The following is a 19,529-nucleotide window of genomic DNA, read 5'->3' as shown; positions in this document are numbered from 1 at the left end:
GAAAGAACAAGGCACCTTGAACAGGTGTTGAGCTAGAGATTAGGTTATCTGTGGGAGGGAAGAGAAGGCACCAGGCTCAGGTCAGCTGGCCACCCAGAACGTCAGGAGGTACACGGTCCACAGGAAGACTTCAGAACACCTTAACTGTGTGATATGGTTGCACATGTTTATAGCCTTCGTGCTTAATTAGCATATAAATGTCCTTATCAAAAGCAACACCAGAGCATTCAGTAATCAGAACAAGAAGCTCTTAAGAAATGTTCACTGTAGTAGAATATATATAACATACAATTTACCATTCTAACCAGTTTCAGGTGTAGTTCCTTAAATACATCCGCATTGCTATTTAGCCACCACCTCCATCCAGAACTTTCATCTTACAAAACTGAAACCCTGTACCCATTAGACACTATTTCCTATCCCTCCTGCCCCCGCTCCCCACCTGGCCCCTGGCAACCACGATTCTACTTTCTATGAATCTGACTCCTCTGAATACCTCATATCAATGGCATCATACAATATTTGTCTTTGTGGCTGGCTTATTTCGCTCCGCGTAATGTTCTCAAGGTTCATCCGTGCTGTGGCATGGGGCAGGATTTCCTTCCTTTGTAAGGCTGAATGATATTTCACCATATGTATAGACCACGTTTTACCCATTCATCCTTTAATGAACATTTGGGTTGTTTGCACCTTTCGCCTCTTGTGAATAATGTTTCTATGAACACGGGTGTGCAAATATAGGTGCAGGGCCCTGCTTTCAATTACTTTCCACTGTGTGTATATGTGCATGTGTGTGTGAAATTAACGGCATTTAAGATTGGTGGGTGGTAGGCACCTACAGGAAAGAGCCACAGGAGTCAGGCCAGCACCTATACCAGAGGAGCAGGTGGCCGGCCCAGAGTCCCATGCACTGAGCTGCCACAAAAAGGCAGGTCATGCCACTCATGGCCCCGTTGAGGGCTCTACCGCCAAGGCAAGGTGTGCAGTCTGCAGGCAAGCAAAGGGGCAACGCCTCCCGAGTTACCTACCCAAAGACACCCAGCATACCGGTATTTACCCAGATTGGCTCAGGCCAGCTCACAACCTAGAGGGTTCCTGGTATCGGTGCAAGGCGGGTTATATAAAGTGGTGAGTGAGTCGCACACAGCACCTGGACCGTGCTGGGCACTCAGCGGAGTGCTCACCAGATGCAGGCGAGGGTGAGTGGCGGGTGTGACCCAGGCAGGTGGTCAGCATGGGGAGGTGTGGAAGATGCTGGGTGACAGAACCGGTGGGCAGTGAGAACACATATGTGGGTTTCCTACTGCTGCTGGAACGAGCTGCCATAAACTTAGCGGCTTCAGACAACACAAATTTATTATCTTACAATTCTGAAGGTCAGAGGGCTAAAATGGGTTTCACTGGGGTAAAATCAGGGAGTCGGCAGGGCTGTATTCCTTTCTGGAGGCTCCAAGGGGACAGCCTGTTCCTCATCTTTTCCAGCTTCTGCGGGGCTGCCTGCATTCCTTGGCTCGTGTTCCCTCCCCTCATCTTCTGAGCCAGCGGCAAGGTGAGTCCTTCTCCTATCACATCACTCTGACCTCCTCTTCTGCCTCCCTCTTCCAGTTTCAGGGACCCTTGCTTGTCATCTCTCCATCTGCTGATTGGCGACCTTAATCCCATCGGCAACCATAACTCCCCTTTCCCATGCAACCTGACATACTTACAGGTTCTGGGGATTAGGATGAGGACATCTTGTGCGAGGGGGTTCTGCCCACCACGTGTAATCTACAGAAGGCAATATTGGGAGACCCAAGGGGGAAATCAGAATCAGGAGGAGGGACAGGACTCCAAACACCAGGGAGAAGTTTCAGAATCTAGAATAGCCTTCCAAGAGCAAAGCAGGGGGTCAGGTTTAGGAGACCCAGGTTATAGGGTGCATTATTAGAGCAAAAATGGAAGCCAAGGAACCAAACAGGGGTCTAGCCGGTGAGACTGGGGTACAAGTGGAAACTTGGCCTCCAGAAAAAGATAAAAGGACAGGCACGCTCACTGGGTCAGGATCAGAGCAGCACTGCCAACAAGACTGACGTGCGTCCGAGAACCTCATCAGTTCTCAGGAGGCCCTTGAGCCCCCTTGACTTTGTACCCAGGCAGATCACAGCCTCAGGTCAGGAGGCAAGAGTTGGCAGGAAACAGCCCAGGCACCCGGTTATAGGTCCCATATTCAAAAAGGCTGAACACTACTGGAGTGTGAAACCCAACCAACGGGACAGTGGGAAGAGGAGGAGGGCAGCTGGGGATACAGACTCAGCCAAACAAGGACACAGACCGGTACCCAGGGGCGCACCGAGGCACGCTGAACAGATGGCGGCCGCTCACTCCTCTCCTCACTCTCTGCTGAGTGAGCCTTCAGGCTGCCAGCCAGAGCCCAAGCCGACCCAGGAAACAGAGGGGAACTTTGGAGGGTGTGCTGGGGTGGAAGTCAGAGAAGAATGCTGGCAGGGGGGTCAGGGCCGTCCAACAGAAACTCGATTCCATGTCTACTGGGCAGACGGCGATGAGAATGATCTTCTCCATCTGTCCAGAACACCCCGCGTCAAATATCCCTTTCTTACTAATGCATGGTCAAATCAGATCTGCTCGGGGGATGCTTAGAAACACCAAGCCCTGCTTCGAATGGGTGCGGGCATGAGTGTGGTCGCCCCACAGGTCCTATGTCACCAAAGGAAGACCATTAGAAGGAATACATCAGCCCTCAAAACAGAATTCCTACTTGCAGAAGTCAAATAAGCATGGGGCATAAACGGGAGCTCTCCCACGTTGGTTCTTCCTTTGCTCTTAGATTCTATTTGATTTCCTAGGAGACCGCAGGGCACTGCTTTGTTTAAGATCCTGAAAACCCAGCAGTCCTGTGTTGTAATTAGTTTTAGCCATCAGCAGAAAGCACCTTTGTCTTCTCAAAAGTCAAAGACAATCGATACACCCCCACTTTATACCTCCCCTGGCTGATCAGAAGGTCAACCGGCAAGAAACTCTCCACCCGGGGGATGGTGGAAATCCTTAGGACTACTAAAAGAGCAAAACCCAGGCTGCCTTCCCCTGCCTTCCTCTGAAAAGCTATCGAAGGTGAACCCAAGGGCACTGGCCAAGCGTGGTAATAATGTTCCAGTTTAGCCTCAAAACGCAGGAGCTAGGACCCAGATGGAACGCACAGACGCGTTTCTGAGTTAGCCTTTTCCTAGCCTGGGGCCCCACTATTAAAAATGAATATATTAATTGGATCCCAGCCAGCCCTTTTAACTAAGAGTTTCTGATTTGCGATTTAATAAACTCCTGCCACAGTGACTAGTTAATGAAAACTAGAGCATTAAGACCCTGCTCAAACACCCCCTTGCTGGCCTTATGAGGCTGGTTATCAATAGCATCCAATTTTAAACGTCAAGCCTTTCATTTCAGAAAGCCTCAAGATCACACATGGTTTGCCATGCAGGAATTATTACTACAGAATGATTTCAAGGCTGCTGAAAGGGTATAGCCCGGGTTACGTCCAAAATGGAATACTCTTTTCTTATTACAGCTTCCGAAGGAAAGTGGTAGCATCCATGAATTTCCCATTAAGTAAAATAGGGGCCAAGCACAGGGAGGTCTGAAAGGAAGAAGAGTAGACCCTTGGGTAGCTGTTTGGAGCTCGTAAAGAAACTTTTCTTTCTGCCATTTCTGGGCGATCGCAAGGAAAGAAAAAGGAAGTTTAGGTAAGGATGGCAGAAATAGGTAACACCTTGGCATTGATTTTAGGAAATCGAACACGGACTTTAGTCTGGATTCAGTTGCCACTCATTGCTAGGTCGGAGGAGAAAACCTGAAGCCCTGGAATTAACAGAAGCCCACAGCCTTCCCAGGAAGAGTCCTAAAGGCACGGAGCTGTTGGGTGGAAACCGTACCTCTGTGGAATCGCTAACCCATCGGGAATGGTGGCATAATATTCATCGACAACTGTACCCAAAACAGGGATAAAGCGAGTCAGACATACTTCCTTAAAGTGTGTGCTTGGAACTCAAGTTCATTAAGGCCCACAGACTGGGCCCAAAGAAATTTACGCTAATACTTTTCAGGTGACAGACTATGATAAGGCTGCTGCGACTTAACAGTGCTGATGAATTTTTGCCTTCCACCTTGTACAAAAGTCCCTCCCCTGAGTCCCAAGGCCCAGGCCTACCTAGCTAGCTTTGTCCCTGACGGACACCAATCTTCCAGCCGTCCTTCCCCACATGACCTCTCTCCTACTCCTCCCCTCTCCCAGGGGCCCGTCCCTCACCATCCACAAGAACACCATACATTGTCTGAACCCACAGGCCTCAGGACAACCAGGACTGAGGCCTAGGGAGGCGGCATTTTTCAGGTTCTCTGTTAGGAGACATTCACGAGGCTCCAGATCAAGAGCCCTCCTCGTCCAAGCAGCAACCTCATTATCCTCGTCGGCACATCCCAAGCTGTGGGATGTGGCCCGCCAGCACAGGGGTTGTTGACATCTGTGTAGAGAGCTAAGAGTGAGCTGTAACGCATTAGCACAGAATCAGAAATGTCGGAAATCATTGCAGGATGATAGTAAATGCCACTTCCTCAAACTTTTCTTCCAGCTGATACACACCCACCAACACACTTGCAGAATCGTATGTGAAACATAGTCCTTAGACTGGATTGGTGTTACGAAAAAATTGGAAAGCAATGGTCTAAACCAACAGTCTCCAATTGTTTTCGACCACACACTCCATCCTTTAAAATTTTTTGAAAACTGGGGCGTCTGGGTGGCTCAGTTGGTTAAGCATCCGACTTCAGCTCGGGTCACGATCTCACCATTCGTGGGTTCGAATCCCGTGTCAGGCTCTGTGCTGACAGCTCAGAGCCTGGAACCTGCTTGGGATTCCGTGTCTCCCTCTCTGCCTCTTCCCCTCCCCCGCTCATGTTCTGAATCTCTGTCTCTCTCAAAAATAGATAAACACGAAACGTTTTTTTTTAATTTTTTGAAAACTGCATTTACAATATATGCGTCTTTATAAACATATCAGTTATACTCATATTTATTACCAATGTACACATACTATGACACGGTACATGACGTATCTTATAAACACACCCAGAAACAGTAATGAAAGATTTTATGGAAAAACAAGTAGAAATGTTACTCCCAATACTTTCTGCTTGCGTCCATTCCAATAACCCTGGGCATGCAGAACCGGCCCCTCGGACAGGAGGTCACATGGCAGCCCCCTTCCCTCCCGGCTCAGAATCCCTTCTCTTGTGCGATCTCACAACACCCAGTGCTTAGAAGACACGAGTCCGGCCACAAGCCCCTCAAAATCTGGTGAGGAAACTGAGACACAAAATGTCGGTGAGAAAGTGCTGGAGCACGATGCGGTGGCACTACAGAGGACAACCAGTCTTCCTGAGACAGGCAAAGAAGACGTCACCGAGACGGTGATGTGTGAGCTGGTTGGGGATGGCTGGGGGGTGACGCCAGATGTAGGGGGGAAACGCCTCTCTAAACCAAAGGAGCCGACAGGCACAGCTCGACCTGCGCTTCACAATCACCCGGCACTTGTTTCAAATTCCCTGAATCCATCTGCCAGAGCCCGGCTGGTCGGGTCTGAGGCCGGGGGAGCCCAGCTCGGGCAACGAGAGGCAGCGAGGCAGGGAGGGGCTCCGGTGGAGACACTGCATCAGGTTAAAGTGGATTTAAAACAAGACCGAAACCAAGATTCTCAATGCATGGAAACAGTGTCAGCACAGGAAGCAACAAATCACTCAGGCAAAGTTTTTTTTTTTTTTTTCTTTTTAACATTGATAAAGTTCAGCACCACTTATACTCAGGAGAAAAAAGGCTTCACACCCCATAATGCTGTTCAGCTAGACATCCTGAACAGAAATGTCTGCTAATCGTAGAAAATGTCTGCTGATTGTTTTTCCATCTACCAAACGTGCCTCCTTCTTCATCCTTGTGGAAGCCTGTCCCAGACCTTCTGAGATTCTCAGCCGGGTTCCAGAATGGGGGGTGTAACGCAAGCCTAAGGTAACCAGCAGCGCGTGGCAATCTTCTAGCTACAGCCATTGATTTTGGGAAGTAAAATCCACACAGAAAATCACAACTAAGAGGAACTAGGAGACTCTGCTGGGATTGCTCGTGGAAAGACACGTGCTTTTTCCCTCCTCATCCCCACCTGAACCTAAAAATAAAGAGAGACTCAGTTGCTGTGGCAGCCATCTTACCACCATGGGATGGAGAAGAGTCCTTTCTAAGAATTCACACAGAGGAAGTAGAGCTCACAACTGGGAACGCCAGCTAGGACAAGGTAACAGTGTGAGAGCCCTGGAGCCTGGTCCACCTTTTCCATTATATAAACAAAAAACTTCTCACTTTTGTTTAGGCCAGTTAGAGTAGTATTTTTTATTACTTGCAGCTGGAAGGGTCCCACTAATACATCTTCCATCTCTTCGACACATCGCAAGGTGACTGAAGGCTCTTAACTCCTCAAACTTCTATGCACAGGGTAGGCACTTGGTCAATAAAAATGGATTTTTCTTGGTCAATTTTTACTGACCAAGTGAACAGATAGTTCTTTCCCAAAGCATAAAAGCACAAGTTACAACAGAAAATTTTATTTTTCCAAAGAGAAATTTTGGACATCACTATTATACATCCTACATGATCATATGTCAAAATAAAGCCACATTCTCAAACATCCAAAAGAGAAACTGTAAAACATAAATGGCCAAAATTTATTTGGCCTGTGTAACACAATATGCATGATAAACTATGGTTATAAGAATTCCTTATCCTTAATAATATGACTGTAATCTTCTAAGACTCTCTTCCACACTCCAAACATAAAATTAAATTTAAGGGATCATTACAACTGAGTTAAGTTCGGTTAAACATGCATCCATTCAACAGTAAGCCAGTTATCAAATGCAGCATGCCTCTATGTACCAAGCCCCATATCAGGTACTAGGTTCATGTCAGACATGAGATGCCTTAGAAGCTATAATGAAACTGGGCTTGATAACAAGAGAAGAAAAGTGAAGTATACCAAATTGTTCCAGGCATTTTGTAGAAAGGAATTCTGCCTATCTGCAAGATTAGCCTTCAAACCCTCTAAGGTCCTTTCCAACCTAAATTTCAATTACTATTTAAAACGCCTCTACCTTTTTTTTTTTTTTTTGGTAAGTTTTACAAAACTGGGAAAAATTATAACTAAAAAGATTAAAAGTTAGAAACTCCTGAGCTTCTCTGGGGCAAACATATTGCATTAGGATTTCTTGATTGCAATTGACAGAAGCCCAATTAGAAACGTTTGGGCAAAGAAAGGGGCCCAATGGCTCTTATTAAGCACATTTTCCTTGCCAAAGGTGGGGAGATGGAGCCAGGGACTCAAATGGTTTCAGATTCTGTCTCCATTTCATTCTCTGCCAGTAGGCTTTACTATCAAATGAGCTTAGTCTTGAGGTTGGAAACAGAGCTGCCAACTACTCTGGACTTACATCTTCACAGTTTTGTGGCCAGAAAGACAAAGACTCCATTTCTAGTCCCAATCCCCTCTTAGTTAAACTAAGCCAGTTTAGTTAAATGTTGGATAACCAACCATCCAGTTTTCCTAATACTGAGGAGGTTCCCAGGATATATGGTCTTTCAATTTTGGAAGGGAAGAAATCCAAGCAAACCAGAATAAGTGTAACCCTAGTTAAATGCCACCCCAAGACCAATTATTGTGGCTAGCAAGGGAAGTTACTAACACTTTATTTCAAGTCAAGTGACTGCCCTTTAATTAATCACTGTTAGAGTTGGGACCCATACAGACATCATGGTGGGATGAGGGGAAAGAATGACTTCCGTCAAGGAGGAATGGCTTATTTTCTGACCACAACACTATGAAACTAGAAGTCAACCACAAGAAAAAACCTTCAAAGACCACAAATACATGCAGGTTAAAAAACATCCTACTAAACAATGAATGGGTCAACCAGGAAATCGAAAAAGAAATATATGTATATGTATATTGTATACATATATGTATATGTATATGTATATATATATATATATATATATATATATATATATATACATACGTGTGTGTGTGTGTGTGTGTATGTATGGCAAATGAAAATGAAAACACAATGGTCCAAAACCTTTGGGATGCAGCAAAAGTAGTCTGAAGAGGGAAGTATATAACAATATAGGTCCACCTCAAGAAGCAAGAAAAATCTCAAATAAACAACCTAACCTTACACATAAAGGAGATGAAAAAAGAACAACAAATAAATCCTATAGACAGAAGAAGGAAAGAAATAATAAATATAAGCAGAAATGAGTGATATAAAACTAAAAAACAAAAACAAAAAACAATAGAATAGATCAATGAAACCAGGAGCTAGTTCTTTGAAAAAAGTAGCAAAACTGATAAACCTCTACCCAGACTTATCAAAAAGAAAAGATAAAGGACCCAAATAAATAAACTCACAAATGAGAGAAGAGAAATAACCAACACTACAGAAATATAAACAATTATAAGAGAATATTATGAAAAATTATGTCAACAAATTGGAAAACATAGAAGAAATGGATAAATTCCTAGAAACATATAATTACCAAAACTGAAATAGGAAGAAATGGAAAATTTGAACAGACGAATAACTAGCAAATAAATTAAGTCAGTAATAAAAAAAACTCCCCAACAAACAAAACTCCAGGACCAGACGGCTTCACAAGTGAATTCTACTAAACATTTAAAGAAGAGTTAATACCCATTCTTCCCAAACTATTTCAAAAAGTAGAAAAGGAAGGAAAATTTCCAAGTTCATTCTATGAGGCCAACATTACTGTGATACCAAAACCAGATAAAGACTCCACCAAAAAAGAGAACCACGGGCCAATATATCTGATAAACACATATGTAGAAATGCTCAACAAAATACTAGCAAACATTAAAAAAATCACCCACCACAATCAAGTGGGATTTATTCCTGGGTTGCAAGGGTGGTTCAATATTTGCAAATCAATCAGTGTGATACACCACATTAACAAAAGAAAGGGTAAGAACCATATGATCATCTCAATAAATGCAGAAAAGGCATTTGACAAGGTACAACATGCATTCATGATAAAAACCCTCAACAAGTAGGTTTAGAGGGAACATACCTCAACATAATAAAGGCCATTATGAAAAACCTGCAGCTAATACCATCCTAAATGGGGGAAAACTGAGAGCCTTTTCTCTATAATCAGGAACAAGACAGGGATGCCCACTCTCACCGCTTTCATTCAACATAGTACTGGGAGAACTAGCCTCAGCAATCAGACAACAAAAAGAAATAAAAGGCATCTAAATTGGTAATGAAGAAGTAAAACTTTCACTATTTGCAGATGACATGACACTCTATATAGAAAACCCAAGGGGTGCCTAGGTGGCTCTGTTGGTGAAGCGTCCAACTCTTGATTTCAGCTCAGATCACGGTTTCCAAGGTCTTGCTGAAGCATGGAACCTGCTTGGGATTTTCTCTCTCCCCTTCTCTCTGCCCCTGACCTGCTCACTCTCCCACTCAAAATAAATACATAAACTTAAAAAAAAAAAAAAGAAAGACTGCAAGACTCCACCAAAAATGTTTATAGCAGCATTGCTTACTATAGCCAAATTATGGAAACATCCCAGTGTCTATCAACTGATGAATGGATAAAGAAGCTGAATGTGTGTGTGTGTGTGTGTGTGTGTGTGTGTGTGTGTGTGTATGTGCACGCGTGTGTGTGTGTGTACTGGAATATTACTCAGCCATAAAAAGATATATATTCCAATACACACACACACACACACACACACACACACACACACACACATCTAGATATATAGATATACTCGATATATAGAATATCTATACTGGAATACTACGCAGCCATAAAAAAGAATGAAATCCTGCCACTTGCAACAACAAGGATGGGGCTAGAGAATATTATGCTAAGCAAAATAAGTCAGAGAAAAAAAATTCCATATGATTTCACTCATCTGTGGAATTTAAGAAACAAAACAAACGAGCAAAGGGAAAAAGAGAGAGAGAGACAGAGAGAGACACCCAAGAAACAGACTCTTAATTATGAAGAACAAATGGGTGGTTACCAGTGAGGAGGGGGTTGGGGGTGGGTGTAATAGGTGATGGGGATGAAGGAGGGCACTTGTCGTGATGAGCACTGGGTGACGTACGTAAGTGTTGCACCACTATACTATACATCTGAAACTAATATTACCCTGTAGGTTAACTAGCTGGAGTTTAAATTAAACCTTTTAAAAAAAGGAGGGGTGACTTAGAAATGACACCAACAGATTACTGTCAGTCAGGCAGCTGCCCCAATCGGGTTCGATCATATATTCCTACTAATTTGGTGATTCCTGAAACCACTCCAATCAAATACACTCATCTTGGAATTTTAATTCTCTAAATTCATTAAAATGAATCTTATTCCATCATTGCTTCAATGGGACAAATGTCACCCTCACGAGGCAAAATACCTCATATACGCCTTCAACCACTTCCACATCCAAGAAATCTAATTCACTTCTTAGAAACTATCCCACTAAGTACGGCATTAATCACTTGTCACGTCTTCAAAACTACTATGCTCTGTGAAAACATATCCTGCAGTTCGATGCTAAACAGTCTGATGCATTTGTAACAATATAATGTATGCACACTGTCAAATTGCCAATTTCCCCCTTGTAGCAATTTTCTGTTCTGGAGAACTTAGTTTCCCCTCCATGTGCTTTAGAATTTCTTGAATTCTTTAGCTCATTCTTTCAGGAAACAGAATTAATATTTAAAAGCAGTAACAGTGTCATTTCGAGCATGTCTCTGTCATAACGAGGGTTCCCATGACGTAAATTATCGATCCTTATAGCAGTCTTATTTCCTTTACCAGGTCATACAATCAAGGGAAGCTGGAGAAAAAGGGGTTTGAATTATAGTCCATCCCCCAGGAAGACTTAGGTTTGTTGAACCAAGATGCAAAGTCAACGAATTCAGACGCACAGACATTTCTAGGCTGCCTTCAGTTGCCTGTGATTTTCAGAAAATAGATTCAGTACCACACCTGCACAACAGCACAGTGTATAGAAACACTCTGGGTTACAAAGACATGAAATTAAAGATTCTCACTCCTGTCCAGACTGTCTCACTCTGAGAATTTCTGTTCACTCCCTTCGTCCCAGTTGCACAAACTAGTTGAGTTTTGCAGCCAGAAGATGGTCACTCAGGGACCACACATGGCCTCTAGGGACATCCTGACCTCTCTAGAATGAAGGATCTTTTTTTTTACCTTGATCCAGCCGATTTGAGTTTGATATTTCTCCAATGGATATTCAATAGAAAATGAAGGACAGATAAAGCAGGAGGAAATACAAGAAAGAGCACAGACATGGATGTTTCCAGAGCAAAGGTGCTTTGTTCTGGGGCTACTGAAATCAGACAGGTCTTACTCCCTCCTGCGCTCAGGTCCAGATGACTTGGAAAGTGAACCACATGCGTCCTAGTAGAGACCCCAGTTCCACGTGCCCTCTCCCCACCTCACCCTGCTCACAGCACCTTGGCAGAAACTGCACAAGTCAGGTAGGGGCTGAAGACAGACTGGGAAAGGGCAGGTGCTAGAGAATGGACAGAAAGGTTTAGAAGGAAGTAGAAAGTCCTGGAAAGGAAGGAAAGGGGAGAGAACAGATGTGCTTAGCATAACTGAGGGTGAGCACGCTGGCAGGGGACAAGAAGGAACCCCCAGAGCTGCGCAGAGGTAGAGCTCCCACTGAGTCTCCTATCCAAGGCCCAGCCCCCTTCAACATGACTTTGTCCCCCAGTTAGTGAACTGGTGAAGGACGCCCTGAACCATCAAATATATTATCTAAATTTTGAGATGACTAATTTTGGGGGGTCCCTGCAATTGAAGGCAAACAGAGACAGGGGTGCCTGTGGGGGGGGGGGGGCTCAGTCGGTTAAGCGTCCAACTTCAGCTCAGGTCATGATCTTGCAGTTCGTGAGTTCGAGCCCCTCATTGGGCTCTGTGCTGACAGCTCGGAGCCTGGAGCCTGTTTCAGATTCTGTGTCTCCCTCTCTCTGCCCCTTCCCCACTTGCACATATGCTTTCTCTCTCTCTCTCTCTCTCTCTCTCAAAAATAAATAAACAGTAAAAAAATTTTAAAAAAGAAAAGAAAAGAAAAGAAAGCAAACAGAAACAAACAAACCTAAACAGGAAAGGATTTATCTCCAGTGAGTTTGCAACACAGCACTTTGAAGCCACATCCTTAAAGGTTTAATTTTAAGGACAGAAAAGTGCCATCATACAGTTATACTTCACTTGGTATTTTTATAGTTTGTAAAAATGTACACGTATCTTAAAGCCGTTCACTTTGTACTGTATGATCAAATAGTAAATCACTAAGGTCATGATTGTGGTAGGTTGAGGAATGCCCTCCAAAAGGCAACCACAACTTAATCCCTGCAACCTGCTCAAATGGAAAAAATTACTTTGCAGAGGTGATCAAGCTAAGGATCTTGAGATGGGGAGATTAGCCTGTATTTTCCAGGTGGTCCCTGAAGGCAATCACATGTGTCCTTGGAGGAGTGAGACAGAACGATGCCTTTACTTTTGCTGAAATGTAAAATAAACTTTCTAGTTTTGAGCACTGACACAGCCTAAAGCCTCCGCTATACATATTTGTGACAACTGTAGCAAGAACAACAAGAAATATTGATTATAGTGCATTGAAACACAATGAATCCGTGACAATACGTGAGTCCGTGGTAATACTTAAAAAGAGAGAGATCCAGAAAAATTCCTTATGTCACTATCTGCTGGAACTTTCTTTGAAAACTGGTGATTAAAATGAAAGAACTAAGGGGCGCCTGGGTGGCGCAGTCGGTTAAACGTCCGACTTCAGCCAGGTCACGATCTCACGGTCCGTGAGTTCGAGCCCCGCGTCGGGCTCTGGGCTGATGGCTCAGAGCCTGGAGCCTGTTTCCAATTCTGTGTCTCCCTCTCTCTCTGCCCCTTCCCCGTTCATGCTCTGTCTCTCTCTGTCCCAAAAATAAATAAACGTTGAAAAAAAAAAAATTAAAAAAAAAAAAAAATGAAAGAACTAAGCCTCTATCAAGCCTTTCCAGGAAAAAACATGGTGTTTCAGAGAAATCAACGATCTGGTGGATGGAGAAAAAGGTCTGCTTCACAGAAGAGTGCCGGGTAACAGTGAGAGGGAACAAGGGAATAAGGAAATCAGCATATTCTGCAACACTTTACAAAGCCAATGGCCCAGGAAAGGAGGTTCAAATGGTGTTAAAAGTGTTGGGGGTATGGCTGCTTAAAGTGGCTGTTTCTGTAAGGCCACAATAGTACTGCACAGATCCTTTGTGAACGTCAAGAAGAAAAATCAATAACTGGATTGGAGGAATGAAGCTGTGGCCATCCTAGCCTAGTGGCCACGCTCACTAATGAGGTCATAAGGCACAGCGCCCCAGTGCAATGATGAGGCACATGACATCACCTGTGATGCTTTCTAACCAAAAAAAAAAAAATGTGTGACTCAGATCCAGGAGTCCTAGAGCATCAACTCTCGTGACACCGCAAGAGACAAACGCACCAAATCCAGACAGGGGGCATCTTCCAGGAAGGCTGGCCGGCCGGTCCACGAATCTCGGCCACAAAAACAAAGAGGAAACTACACCCGCACGGACGACACACAGACCTCGGTGAGTGGTCCTGGCTTTGAACAAACCTACTGAAATGGACATTTGAGGACAATTGAAGAGACCTGAGTGGAGACTGTGGCTAAAATAAAATTAAAATGGATGGGCACGGAAAGGTGGCGATTACCAATTGCAAACAGCCACCTTCCATCTTCGCTTGGACAATACGACCTTTCTCTAGGTTTAAAGAGCGCACGCGGATATCCACCATGGACCACTTGTGCCTGCGTGTGCCCCCCCCCCCACACACACACACAAAACAAGCTACCCCGAGGTAGCTCATCTCAGAATGACAGGAATGCAGTGTTTTTATCTTCTTATTCTTGTTAATCTGAATTTCTTAACCTCCTAGAATGTTCATTTACTGCATGTGCAATAATAAAAATTATATAAATAATATACATTATATATAAATATGTACATATTTATGTATTTTATATATAATATATAATTTTGTACATAAAAATTTTATATTTTATATATTTCTATATTTGAGAGAGAGAGAGGGTGCAAGTCATTGAGGGGTAGAGAAAAAGAGTGTGGGGGGGGAGAGAGAGAGAGAGAGAGAGAGAGAAGCGAGGCTCACCCGGGGCTCATGTTCACACGAAGCAGGGCTTGACCTCTCGAACTGTGAGATTATGACCTGAGCCGATGTTAGATGCTTAATGACTGAGCCACCCAGGAGCCCCACAAAATTATATTTTAAATTAAAAAATAGAATCCATTTAGGACCTCCATATATAAAAGACCCTGACCAACCAACACAATTGAAACTGCTCAATAAGCACAAAAACGTTTTTTAAATGTACTCACAAAATAGCAAAAAAGTTAAATTTCTCCAAAGGCAAAAAAAAAAAAAAAAAAAAGAATGAGGAAGGAAAGCCAGAAACAAGGAGAAGGAGAAACAAATAATAAGAACAATACACATGGTAGATATGAGCCCAGATATATGACAATAATGTAAATGGACTAAATGTTCCAGTTTAAAGGCAAAGATGGTCAAATTGGATTAAAATATCCAAACTTCATATAGCTTACAAAAGGCACATACATAATGAAATGATACAGGAAGGTTCAAAGAAAACAATGAGAGAAAAAACTAGGAGAAGACAGGTCAGGAAAATAGTAACAAAAGAAAGCTAGTATCACTCTGTTAGGTATTTTATAAATTAAGAAGATAATGGATTAGACAGAGAGAGCGAGAGAATGATTCATAGAATGATTCATAGATCTATAGATACAGATACACACACTCTCACACACACGAATTTACATTATTAGATACATAAACCTTAAGGCAAAAAGCATTTCTAGATGTGGAGTTAAGATAACATTTTAATTTACCAGGAAGATACGATAATTTGAAATGTGTACACAACTGAAAAAGTAGACAAAGTCAAAATGACAGAACTACGAGAGAAAAATTCAAATCAACAATCATATGGAAAATTTTTACATACTCCTTTTAGCAATTAAGCCAAACAGGGCCACTGGCCTAATTAGCGCTATAATATAATTAAGGATATAACAGACTTGACCACTGTACTCAGTAAGATTTGCTGAGTGGACCTATAAAGAATATTGCACCCAGAAAACACAAATTCCTCTCAAGCATACATGAAAGATTTATAAAAATCAACCACATATCGGCTGTAAAGCTTGTGCAAGCTCGAACATGTTTTAAAGGAGTTGGATTGTACAGACCATTCTGCAATTGTTTAGAAATCAGTAACAGAGGTCAGAAAAATACATTTGGTACAACCATCAAGTTCAGACTACAGCCAATTTGGGGATAGCGAAAGAATATGCCTGACCAGATGAGCTGGCCACACAGAATCAATCCTCTTTAGGATTCTACCAGGTGAGAATCAGTGAATGACCACCACGTGTCCAAGGAAAAGAAATAACGTTTGAATCTGGGCATAAGGGGTTAATTTAAACTTAATGTGATCTTTTCTTCTCTGGAATGTGGGAAATCATTTGTTCCTAAGCAATTCACAGTGTTTTCTGATTCAGCCCTCGTGATCTGCCGAGCCAAAATGTTCCTTCCCACGGTCCGGCAAGATAAAGTACGTGGGACAGCTGGATTTTAAAAACACCCTTGTGAGTTGGGTCTTTGTTATTAGCAAAGAAATTCACTAAATTTAGCTCTTCTTTCAAATTTTATGTCCTCAAGACTGAGCTCTAAGTACGAGCACCAGAAAACACAAGTTGGGTACTTGGACCCCACATGTCAGGTGGCGTGCAATCCACGCGAAAAAGAGGGAATCTGAAAGGCGGACTGTGGGCAGACTGACCGATAAAGGCTACAGAGCAGCTGTGTGGTAATTCTATGTTTGATGTGAGATGTAGTTCTCTCTGCTGTTACTTGGAAGATACTCCGGAGCTTAGAAAAGAGGAGTGTGAATCTAATTAACATTGATGGGAAAATTCCAGAATGCCGTCTGAATGCCCAAGTGCTCCCTGTGACCCTGTGGTCAGCAGATCCTTCGGGTTGTAACTAGAACCATGAGTCATCATTCTAGACACAATTGGGGCTTTAGGTCTGTTTTTATTGATTTGTACAACACTATAGGAGAAATCGTGAACTCTAAGATCTCATCTGTCTACCTGAAACAGTTGGGTCTTCCAGGGAAAACATAGATCAGAATTCCGGGCAAGTGTTAAATGACTTTATGGTATAATATTGCAGAAAAGGAAGACTCCCACCAAAGAAGTGGTGGCAGGATTATAGAAAAGGAATGGAAGGGGACAGTGGATTCCAAAGTGATTTCAGGTGTAGCCGTGTACATTGTTGGATAATTAAAACTTGGAAAAATCTTTTTCTGGTCTGATCAGAGCTCCTTAGTTCACGGATGAGAGCTAAAGCAGCGCTAGCTTAGGGCCGTGCTTCCCGGCCCATTTCACCTCCTGGGACACGGAAAACGATTGTGCTTTTGGAAGGGGGCGGTGCTGGGAGAGCGGCTGTCCTCCTGACCCAGCCTGCACCTGCCTCCAGCCCAGGCCCTGCCCCACACACAACCCGGGCCTGAGGAGACCCATACTGGGGCCAGGCACCGAGCGGCTTGACCGGAGAGCCCCCAAAGGAACAGCTGTCTCGTGGACACCTCAAACTCAACATCCAAAGCCCAGTTTCTCATCCTCCTCCCAAGATCTGCTTCTCCCACAGATTCTCCATCTCAAATCGGTGCAACTCCGCTCTTGCCGTGGATCAAACCAGAAGTCTTGGATTGCAACTTGACTCGTCTCATTTTCTCCCACCCTGTGATAGACTGAATTGTGTCCCCACCAAAAACAAAACAAAAACAAAAACAAAAACAAAACCATGTTCAGGTCCTAACCCCGAGCCCCTCAGAACGTGATCTTATTTGGAAACAGATCACAGATGGTTGCACATGTGATTAGTTCAGCTTGATGAGGTAGCAGAGAGGTAGGGTAGGTTCCCAATCCGACGTGACCGGTGTCCTCACTAATGGGGGAAATTTGGACCCAGAGAGAAGGCCCTGCGAAGATGAAGGCAGAGGTCAGAGTGATGCTTCGGCCAAGGAGCACCACACGTCGACAACAAACCACAAGAAGCTAGGAAGAAGGTGGGGAACGGATTCTCCTTCCACCAGAAGGAACCAAACCTGCTGATACTTTGATCTCGGACTTCCAGCCGCTGGAGCTGTGAGACAATACGTTCACGTCGTTTAAGCAATTCAGCGTTTGGCCCTTTGTTACGGCGGCCCTGGCGAATGATCCAGACGCCGCGTTCAGTCCAGCAGCAGATCCTCTAGGTGCTACCGAGCAGTGTGCCCGTGTCCCCCACACGCCCGGCTCCGGCCTACTCCCAGCCCCCACCACCCCTAGCCTGGCTTAGGGTAGCAGCCCCCTACCTGGTCTCCCTGTTCCACCCCAGCACCCCTTTTCCCAGCGGTCTATTCCCAGCACAGTAATCCATGGCTTCCCTTGAAGAATCAAGTGAAATCACATCGCCCCACGGCGGTCCCCTCCACACAGGGTGGCGTGTGGCCAGTAAGACCTCCCGTGGTCTGGGTCCCTGGCACCACTCTGACCGCACAGCCTTCCACTCTCACCGCTGGCCCCCCAGTCTTCTTTGGCTGTCCCCTGCACGCTCGCCACTCGGGATCTTGGCACCTTCAGCGCTCCCTCTACCTGGAATGTTCTTCCCCCGGTGTTCACATGGGGGGAGATTCGCCTCCCTCACCTCCCTCAGATCCTGGCTTCTCATGGAGGCTTTCCCTGACCTCCCCACCCAGGGCAGCGACTCTCCTCCCCAGCTGGCACCTACCCCCTGCCCTCTCCGTGGCACGCACCCCCTCGGACATCTGCACATGCTGAGTCTTGTTTGCTGTGTCATCCTCGACACCAAGCGGTGGCAGCTGCGGACGCGGAGGACTCTATCCGCTCTGCTCACTGTTTACGACAGGGCTTGGAACGTGGCCATCTCTCAACTAGATTTACTGAATGACTGAAGGAATAAATGCATCCCAACACCCATGACCTCCTCTCAGACGGGATGAAACCACTCTCCATCTGCCCCCTGATACTGACCCTGGTGAGTGGGGGCCGCCTGGGAAACGGGGTGCCCAGATCTTGGCCAGGGAAGAGACTATTGTCTGGACGACCCTAATCTGCTAAAGACCAGGAAAGGGTGGTTTTAACAGGAACCAGTGAAGAAGTTGATTAAGATGACCAAATAAGAAGAAAGAGGAGAAAGGAATCCTCTGCGAAACTATCCGTGGTACAGAAGGAGAACAATCAAGTCTGAGAAGAATACTTGTGTACAAAAGGAAAGTTTGCACAGTGTGGGGCTCAGGGACACCAGGCCCATACAACATATTTTGGAATCAGCATTTAAAAAAAGAAAAAGAAAAAAAGGAGCTATGATGGGGCGCCTGGCTGGCTCAGTCGGTTAAGGGTCCGACTCTTGATTTTGGCTCAGGTCATGATCTCACTGTTCGTGGGTTTGAGCCCCGCATCACGCTCTGTGCTGACAGTGCAGAGCCTGTCTGGGATTCTCTCTCTCCCTCTCTCTGCCCCTCCCCCACCTGCACACACGCATGTTCTCTCTCAAAGTAAATAAACTTAAAAAAAAAAAAAAAGAACTATGGCAACATTGTTGTCACTTCCAAAAGAAGTACGGTGTCTTTATCATTTGTATTACTCTTCCACTGTATTGAGGGGAGAGAACGAACAAGAAGACTTGGAAATACGTTCACGGGCAATACAAAAAAGAAACCGCAAAAAGCCAGTAAACATATGAAAAAAATGTGCGTAACCTCACAAGTCATCAAGGAAACACACATTAGAACAATAACAAAACAATTTTCCTGTACACTGGGTGGGATTACTTAAATAATATACGATGGATTTCAAAATAAGCATGGTGGGAATAGAAAATCCGCATAACCTGTCAAAGGAAAATCTGGCATTATATATCAAAAGGTTTTTAAAATTCCTATTCTATTATTCAGTGACAATGTTTATACTTTACTCCAATTTGCCCGCAAGGCTTTTTCTACATAAAAGATCACCGCTCCTGGTAGGTACCCGAGCTGGGACTGGAACTCAGGCTTGTCAGCTCCAAAGCTCAGGGACCTGCCAGGTTCCCTACCTCCCACAAGCAGGACAGTGGATCTACAGAACTAGAAAAAGAGCCTCGACGTGCAGAACCTTCCATCCATCAGCAGATGGGACGGAAAACGTTCCCACCGTAAGTGCTGAAAGCCACGCTTTTACCTGCAAAACACCTGATGCCGGATAATTCCCAGCCAAGT

The sequence above is a fragment of the Lynx rufus genome, unplaced genomic scaffold, assembly GCF_022079265.1.
Source record: "Lynx rufus isolate CCGP_SWC_20201006 ecotype Redwood Valley unplaced genomic scaffold, mLynRuf1.p SCAF_1, whole genome shotgun sequence".
Classification (NCBI taxonomy): domain Eukaryota; kingdom Metazoa; phylum Chordata; class Mammalia; order Carnivora; family Felidae; genus Lynx; species Lynx rufus.
This window is presented reverse-complemented; position numbering follows the sequence as displayed.